Source organism: Ambystoma mexicanum, chromosome 2p (genome assembly GCF_040938575.1).
Source record: "Ambystoma mexicanum isolate Mex_15411 chromosome 2p, UKY_AmexF1_1, whole genome shotgun sequence".
Taxonomy (NCBI): Eukaryota; Metazoa; Chordata; class Amphibia; order Caudata; family Ambystomatidae; genus Ambystoma; species Ambystoma mexicanum.
Window position 1 is genome coordinate 1096561787 of NC_090923.1, and position 9724 is coordinate 1096571510.

A 9724-nucleotide genomic window follows, 5' to 3' on the forward strand; every position below is an offset into this window, starting at 1 on the left:
TCTGCAAAGACCACTGGCGCATGTTCATAGTGCACATTGGCAAGACCTATTCCTACGCTCGTTATTTCAATGTTGGCTAACACTGTGGCACATAAAGCTTTGGTCTATTGCTATCTGCAGCCACTTAATGTGATTCCTACTTTCCAGCGAGGTTAGACTTCATTTATTTTATTTATTTATTGGTTATTTGTAAAGCGTCTATACAGAAAAAGGTGTTTCATGGCGCCACAAGACAAAAAAGGGGGGGCAGGGAAGAAAAAACAATCACGGTCCTACTAGGCCTTGTCATTGGGGTCATGCAAGAGCAGTAACAAGAAGTGCAGTGGAGAGGGAGTAGGGAGGGGGGTGTAGGTCGGGCAGAAGGGAAAATGCCAGGATGGGAGGGAGGTGCGGGGCAATAGGCGTTATACAAGTGCAGGGGGGGAGAAGGGGAAGAAGAGGGCCAATGGGGCTAGGCAAGTGCTAAGGGGGAGGCCAGGTGGGCAAGTGCCAGGGGAAGCGGGGAGTGAGGACCACATGTGAAGCGCAAGGACAGGGTTGGACTAGTCTCGGTAGGGATGCACACCCTGCAGGCTTGTCGGGGGAAAGGGGCCCGGAAGGGAAAGTGCAGGTTGTGGGCGGGCAGGAAGACAGCGTGCTGGAGTATACAGAGCGAGGAAGGCCTGGTACCCTGTGGAGCTCAGAAGGGACCAGGCCCCCAGTCAATACAACAGAGAAGGGCATTAGCAGGGCAGGGGTGGGAATGAAGTAGAAGAGAAAAGCTGGATCGTAAGAATCTTCTGCAACTTAAGGAGATCAGGCAGAAGCCTGAGAGGGGTGGGGGGGCCATTACAGAGGGATGCTCCTGCCGAAGAAAGAGATCTACCCCACACTCTCTGCTTGGAATAGCATCTGATCTGTAGAGAATTGCAGCTAGATAACCAAAGGTCTCTAAGAGGGAGGTATTTAGGAAAAGAGTCGGTTGTAGTGGGGTCCCTGGCCCCAGAAAGCCTTGTGGATGATCTGGAGGGTCTTTAACTTGATCCTCCCAGCCACCGGGAGCGGAGATGTTTTTGGGCTTGAGAGATGTGGTCCCTGGGAATGAGGCCAAGGATACATCTGGCAGTCCTATTCTGGATTAGTTGAAGGAAGTGAAGGGAGGATTTGGGCAGATTGAGGAGGAGGCTATTGCAGTAGTGCAGCTTGGAGAGGACCATAGCTCTGCAGACATTGAGTTTCTATATGTCTGCTGCTCCAGTTTTCTGTTTGGATTCTTCAACTATTACGAGTTCGTTACAAACAGGGCTCAAAATTAGGATTGCATAAGCAGGGATTACAAGCAGTGCCTGATTTTCCAGCAGTAACTGGTCACCAGGAGCTACCACTATGGAACAAGGGGCTAATTTGTACGTTACATTAGTTGGCCTGAGGGAGCCAAATGTAGCTCCTGGTAACTGTTCATTTTAAGTTCACCAGTCTCTTCTACATTTGATTTGATTTGAGTCACATACTTGGAATAATCAAACTGACATATATAGCAATTACATTGATGGTAATAAATACAGAAACGAAAGAAAAATTGAAATTTTAAGGCCTATCTAGTGACATTACTTCACAAATGGTAATTAATTAAAAATACATTATTTAACAATTATATCTCAAGTGATATACCATTCCATTTATTGTACAATGAAAACAGTTTCCAAACACTGTGCAAAAGCTTGAAACTGACTTTGTTAAACATTATGAAGAGAGCCACACATCATTTAAATGTTGAAGTCAACCTTTCAACAAGTTCAAGTTTGGGAGGCCAAGCCTCTTCTGCAATGTTCCGTGGCATAGTCTGGGCCCTGGAAACGAGATCTGGATCAATTCCATGCGCTGGCATGGCCAGCACATTCAAGGTCCGATGTTTCACAAATTCGAAATCAATCTGCTGGAAGATTGGCTTTGCCGTCCACTGTTTTCTTCTTTTGGTAAACTCCTTATTGTAACGAGGCATGCCAAAAATTCCTGCAGTTTTTGCTTGTTCCCTTCCAATGTTTTTGTTGTGTGCAAGTACAGCCAGTCTTGTTCTGGCCTTCATACCGTCTGTGCTTGTGCTTTTAGGCTTGTGCTTTAGGCACATTTTATGGAACTACTCTAAATCTCCAGTGTGGCAGAACTTGGAGAGTCCCCTATGTCTCTTGAAAGCATTTTTTTTTTGTGCACAATCTTCTCAAGTACTGTGTGAGGTGGGGAGCCTGGAACCAACCACCTTTTCTTACGCTCCTGCTCCTTGCTCAATGGCCCATGTGCACATACATGGAAATGTTTTTTTCCCCAAAAGTGTACGTTGCATCAATGGTGCATCAATGAAGATCATTTTTCTAGCAGAATATCAACAGATCCATCAAGTTTTTGCGGTCCACCAAAGATGGTTGCTGATAGACTGTGACCAGTTTAAAATGTTTTCTGTAGCCTTTTCTTTTCCAGCAGCTGTAATTATTTTCAAAATTGATTTTGCAACGTGCCATACGTCATATTGATGCTTTATGTCTGGGAACTGCTCTCGCATGGCATTGGCTATTGAAACGTGCCTGTCAGTGGCTATAAGGTCTATTTGCATTCGCCTGGATTGCAGAAGTTGAATGGATTTAATGAACCCATATTTTTCCATAGCAACAGAAGATGTGCATTCAGATACTTGCACGACGACTGAACTCACAATTATTTTGGTTTCCATGTCTTAGAAGTGGTAAGTGCAGTATTTAGCAGAAAAACCTGGACTGTCTTACTGTCCATCACCAGCGAGCCAGTGCCTGTTTCCAGCGAGAGCATTGTCCATTGACATCTGTTTGAGTGTCCATGCCTGGCTAATAGCGGGGAACAAGAAATCCTTCTGATATTTTTAGTACTGTTTTTTTTTTTTATAGGAACTCAAGCCCCCCAAAGTTAGAAAAACCTGAAATTGTACACTACGTTGATCCGCTAAACAACAAAGCAGATGAACAAAGTACATTTGCAGCAGGCACTTTTCCAAGTATGGATTGAGCAGATAATGAAAATGAGTTATGGTGGAGTACACAGCTACCCTTGATCTTCAGGTTGGTGCCTTTAATTACACGAGTAAACTTCACCACTGGCTCCCCACAAATCCTCCTACGCAATGTAAGATCACATTTAAACATTTTCATGATCTCGATCAGGCAGCACTCAAATACAATGTATTTTGGTTCCTTTAATAGCCAATCATCCTGAAATATACTGGTGTGAGGAATAGGGACTGTAAACGGACTGGAGTAACAAGCGTTACCTCTTAAAACTCCTACGGCACGTAGGGAGACAAAACTACAATTCCCAGCAGGCCATGGGAGGTTGTAGTTCAGGACAAGGACACGAGCGTATGGTCACGTGCGCGTTGCCAGCTGCAGTGATTGCGAGCAGCATAAAAGTGCAACTGTGTGTGAACCAGGTGTGGCTTATTAATTCCTGGGTGCGGTTGGTGTGAAGAGCAGGACGCGGAATGAATTACAGACGGCGAAGCTCTGCCCGTCGGTACTCGGAAGTCACAGCGAAGCTCTGCCCGTCTGACAGCTGAAGACGCAGGCGTTCGCTTGCATCGCTCAGAGCGGGCGGACCGGCGGCTGATCACGGCATGATACCTTCACTCCGAGTAGTCCCGCGGGGCCCTCGGAGCTCAGATAAGTGCTGGTGACATTGCGGGGTGGTGCTCCGTTACATAAGTACATTCACCTGCATTCTGAATCGTGGTCTGGCAATCTCTTATGGCCAGAGTTGGTTACTGCAGTTTATTTCGTTATTAATCTAAGAAGAACTCACGAAATGGTTATGTTGGCAGGATTTCTATGATGAGTGCTATTCACTCGTGTTTACCAGGTTACAGGTTCTGTGATTTGTAGCAGCCCATTCGCTTGCCTGATATTAGACTCTAGAGACATGAATCTACATGTTTGTGTTGCTAAAAGCTTGCCCTATGGACCATGTGTTTTGTACTTCACCCATGGGGAATTCCCCCTTGTCTTGTGTTCATACCGCTTGCTACTACATGTGAATGCAATATCCTCTGTGTTTGTTATTGAGTTCTGTTCACTCGTATTAAGGTGTGTATTGGTTTGTGTTACAGAGGGTTAGGTATCAGGAAACGGGTATCGGTTAGGAAGGGTTTATTCCCTGGTGCTTCCCCTTCCCTATCCAACTTAGGTTTGCCCTAACCCTTTTTCTGGTTTTCCTAATTCCCCCACCCCATCCACAACCTCTCCCTAACTCCTCTTCCCCCCATTGGCTGCCACATGGTGTCCTGTGTACTACTTCAGGCACCTGTGCCAACCACGGTGGGAGGGTCGAATTCATTCGGCTTCTGTGGTTCGGGGGAGAGTGTCGATTCCTCCATTATTATAAGTGTTTGACAATTGGTTTACGATTCCATGATGGTGGATAAGTCCTCATCACTAGGAAGACTGAAGTCCACATCAAGAGCACAATTGTCAATCAGTAGCGAAGATGCTTCAGTGTGTGATATTTCCAATTCAACCACATGTATTGGGGAAACTGGGACCATTGTTTCTTAGATAGCATTTTTTAGAGGGTGTGGATTATGTGAGCGGTTCTGCAAGCAATTATGTAACATTTTCTGTGTTGTCTGTTTCTTCTGGGTGACGTGTGCTGTAACAATGATCCTAGATTACTTTCCATTGGTCACTGCTGACCGTCAATTCAAATTCCGGCCACTGGACATCTGCATCACGACACTGAATCTTGCGAGGACCATACTGAGCCTCAAAATGTAGCTGTTCCCAAGTGACAACAGTTTGGCAAGCAACATCATTAGGTTGTGTAGTTTGAGTATTTATGCTCCTCTTCTTCCTAAGCCTCTAATGGAATAGAAAATAAATGCTTAATTTATATCACACATACAGAATATATTAATTGCAACATGAAAATGTAATATCAATGAAATAACATAACTGATTTTTTTTTAAACCGTTTTGTACCCTATTTCTGAATTTTCCTTGAAACAGTCAAATTGGATTTGCTGACCACCAAACCAAGCTAAAAAACATTATTTTCAAATTGTATAAACCTTGAAATTTGCTCTTCCACTTAAAGAATCATATATACATATATAACAAAATGTCACTATGGAAACCATTGGAGCATATTAAATATTACATCACAGTTAAAATGGGTAGCTGATATTTTACAATGCCTCATGTATACCTCTTGTCCATGTGTCTCTTCAATTTTTGACCACTTCAGTAGTACATTCCTTGTATATAACAAATTCAAAGAACGTTGATTAAGTTGTTAAACAATTTAATGTTAAAATCTTTGATCACACAAAGTACATCTTGAGAAAGTTGATTTAATGATTGTTGACCTTTGCAAAATAAGTTCAACTATGTAAAAAGATACTGTTAATCGTCTGATTAAATTTTTTTAATTAGTATTAACATAAAGTGGAACACTGTGCACATGTAACTTTTTAAAAAGACATATTTGAAAACTGTACCTGATAACCTTTAGAGATGTCACAAGGAGTTGATGTGAGATCATCCTGCAAAACATATTGATTACATTGTGGCCCCTTTAATGTATTTCGATGTTATTTTGTTTCAACAATTACATTTTTTACTAAGCAGCTAAAGTTTATAAACAAAAAAATACACCTTGCATATAGTGAAAGGGTCTATGTTCTTCAGTGACAAAATAAATGTTTTTCAAGGTTTACTTTCATTGTTGCATGTGGTTCGGCGATAAATACATCAAGGTTGTTGATGGAATGCTTTGCAATTTCCTGACAGTATTGCACATTATCAAAAGTTATCTTAAATGTAAAAAATATATTTTTAATCAATAACTATTAGTGTAAATCAATAGATTATCACTTCTCATACCTCATCCTCCAGTGCGGTTTCAGTAGAAGAACAGAACGTTGTTGAAGTTCTTGAGTCCACCTATATACCCGTAATTGTAATAATAAAGATGTAATATCAAAAGAAATTACATGTGAAAGATGGTCGATAGACAAAGAAGCCTACAGGCAGGTTTGTATCAAAAGCTAATATTATAGATAATAATCAATATGTTTTAAAATGAACTTGAACAAATACATATGTTGTATAGTCGGATCTGAAGGAATATTCTAAAAGAATAACTTGAAAGGTGAGTGAGGTTACTGTTGACTCCGAAATAGTGGTCGATGTAGCATCACGGTCCTTTAATAGATGTAACTATTCATACCATTGTTCAATAGAAAATGGACATTAGTTTTATAATTTAGACCACATCAATGTGGTTTCCTCCATTGTAACGGTCTGTAATCCCATCAGTGCGGTCTACGTAAAGACTGACATGGCGATTCTTAAAAAATGACCTATTTTTAAAGGACGCGATGTGAGTGTGTGTTTGGAAAGGCTCCCATTGCACTGAACTATTTGAGTAAGTATCTGTAGGGATACACAAAGTAATCTAAAGTTCAAAATGTACAAACCACAGTACATCGTGTCATGAAGGAAACCTGTGTAGTAAAACATCAATGGAAATATTCCCCAAGAACTGAAAAAATATGTTACCTGTTCACAGACTATTTCAATATACTGAGTGGTCATTTATAAGACATTATACAGGCACATTTAGAAAATGGTAAAATACATTTAAATATTGAGCATCCACTACTCACCTGGTCAGCGTGTGCTGAAATTGATTTGAAATTGCAATGGGAAGTAATTTGCGAAGGAGTCTGTGGTGATGCTTGTTAGTATACTGTAATTGTCCGAACATATCTTCTGAGAAGTGCATGCTGCAGACGCGGAATCGATGGGCCCTCATGTAATCCAAGACATCCTTGGCTCTGCTTTCAATTTCAGACACTGGAAATCAGCCATTTTCTTTTTAAATTGAAATCATTCATTTTATTTATTTTCTTTTTTCCATTTGTAGAGTGCCTAAGCCCTCAGGCATCAGGGCGCTGTTGCATACCAGTTACATTTGTACAGAGTTTAGGGGCAAAAACAAGATACACACGAATGTCAGTGTTTGTCAGAGGGATAGACAGTGTCTTGCAGTGGTTAGGCAAAGAGCCAGGTTTTCAAGGCTTTGTGGAATGTCCAGTAAGATTCCTGTGTTTTGAGACCTGTTGTCATGGCGTTCCATTGGTGTGCAGCAACAGAGGGAAAGCTAACTCCACCACCTTTTGCTCTTTTCATGCTTGGAGTAGTTCATTTACTGGCGTGGAGGGATCTTGCGGGCCTTTTTTATTGTGCTCTCGCGATTTTTGGCATCAAGTACTGTGGGGCTGTTTTGCTCAAGCATTTATGAGCAATTGTAAGGGGTTTAAATATAATTCTTTGTCCAATAGGAAGCCAGTGGGCTTGTTTTCTTGCGGCTGTGATATGTTCCTTCCTGTGGAGGCTGAGGGCTGCTTTCAAGGTATTGTTCTGTATTATTTGAAGCTTGTTTAAATTCCTTGTATAGGTTCCTGCAAAGAGGGCATTGTAATAGTGTAATCTGGTGCCCATTATTGCTCGGACGATGGTTAGGCAGCTCTCTGTGGTAAGGAATTGTCTTGCTGCATTGATTAGCTTGGCAGTGTATGCCGATGATGTTGCAATGGCGCTTACTTGCCTGTTAAGGGAGAGCAAGGCGTCCACATGTATGCCCAAAGTTCCGATCGATTTGGAGACTGGAATCAGGATTCCGTCTATTGTAAAGGTTGAGAAGTGTGGGCTAAGGTTCTTTTGCATTGATGGTGAACCTACTATCAAGATCTCAGTCTTGTTGTCATTGAGACATAAGTGATTGGCAGCCATCCAAACCTGGATGGTTGTGTAAACTTGTTTAGCAGGAGGGAGTCATTGTGATAGGATGCTAGCAGTGGGAGGAAGACTTGAGTGTTGTCCCTGTAGTTGGTATATGAGAGACCTAAGGGGTCAAGCAGGTCAAAAAGTGTATTCATGAAAATGTTGTATAGTGACGGTGACACTCGAGATCCCTGGGGTACCCCACGTGGGATTGGGATTGGGATGGGAGCAGCATTGGCGGTTTCAGAAAAGACTCTCATTGTTCTCTCTTCAAGAAAGGAGGCAATCCAGTTGGTGGCTTCTACTGAGACGTTGGCGGGTGATGTGAGGTGTTGGCAGAGTGTTTTATGGTTTACAAGGTCAAATGCTGCCGATAGATCTAATAGGAGTAAGAGGGCTGGTTTGTCCTCTTCTTTGAATGAGTCCATTTGTATTTTAAGGCATGGAAGAGCTGATTCTGTACCGTGACCTGGTCTGAATCCTGATTGATGCATTTCCAGGATGAGATTTGATTCTAGGTAGTCTTGTACTGATTGTAGGCAGCTCTGTCTAAGATTTTGAGAAGGAATGGTATGTGGTGATTGGGCGGTAGTTGTTGTGCAATGCAGGGTCTAACAATGTTTTTTTAGGGGAAGGACCCATGCATCTTTGAGGTTGATGGGTACAGTGTCGTGAACAAGGCATTAATATATTTGGTGATGAAGGGGACGAGGTCAGGGGTGCAGTCTTTGAGGATGGTGGCTGGGCAGATGTTTCCTAAGCATGTGGAGGGTTTGAGATTTTTATTGATGTTGGTAGTTTAATTTTTTGAAATTGATCTGAAATGGAAGGGGGGATTTGGCTGGGGCTTTGGGATGACCCAGGTAAGTTTGACAACATTTTGAGGCATTTTTTTTCTGTAGGACGACAATTTTGTTTCTCATTGTATCTTGGATGTTAGTACACCAAGATTGTCTTTGAGGATAGAGGAGGGTGGTGTTGTGGAAGATTCAAGCTCTTTTAGTCTTTTTAAATAACTCCTTTGAGTTTGTATTTGCTATCCTGGCACTGTATGTTTTGGCTTTGGCCTTGATTGCTTGCTTGTATTCTTTTGCCAGGTTAATAAAGGGTAGTTTTGAGGCAACCAAGGGGTTTTTCCTCCACAGGGCTTTGCTGGCCTCTTCTTGGATCGCAGTGCTAAAAGGGACTCATTGAACCAAGAATTGTGGTGGTCTTTGGACTTTCTAGGGATGAGTGGTTCTATGGTGTCGATAGTGAGGGTACGTGAGTATAGATCTGGAAATTTGTGAGGGTCAGCTGTGTTGATGTTTTCCCTGGACAACGGTAGTAGGAAGGGAGATAGTGAGTCTCTAGTGATCTCCTTGGTGCTGCGGACACAGGTGGGAGTTAGGGGGAGGGTAGATGAAGGATGTGGTGTAGTCGTGGGGAGATGGTGATCCAACCCGGGGGCGTGTTCGTTGGAGGTGATGGTTATCTGGTTGTTGAGGTCAGCTAACCAGTCCAGGGTTCTTCCTTTGGAGTGGGTAGTAGAGACCCTGTGTTGAAACCCTAGGTTTACGAGGGCGTTGGCGATACTAGTGGCTTTGTTATCGGAAGCGTCTTGGAGGCCTAGATTTAGGTAGGAGTATGACTCCTGAGGTGGGTTTGATATTCTCACAGAGAAGATGACTGAGGTCCTCTTCAAAGTTGGCCACTGTACTAGGTTAGCGAAAGATGACATGTAGGGTAATGGTGTCTGATGGTGCTGTGAGCATTTTTGCGGTGAGACATTCATAGTTTCCTTTTGATGCCACATTGGTGAGTCTGATAGCGAGGCTATCTCTGTGGATAAGAGCGACTCCACCTCCACGTGCATTTATTCTGTCACATCTAATGATTGTGTAGCCTTCTGGTATCGCAAGGAATAGTGCCGGACCTGAACCTTCATGGAGCCAGGTTTCTGT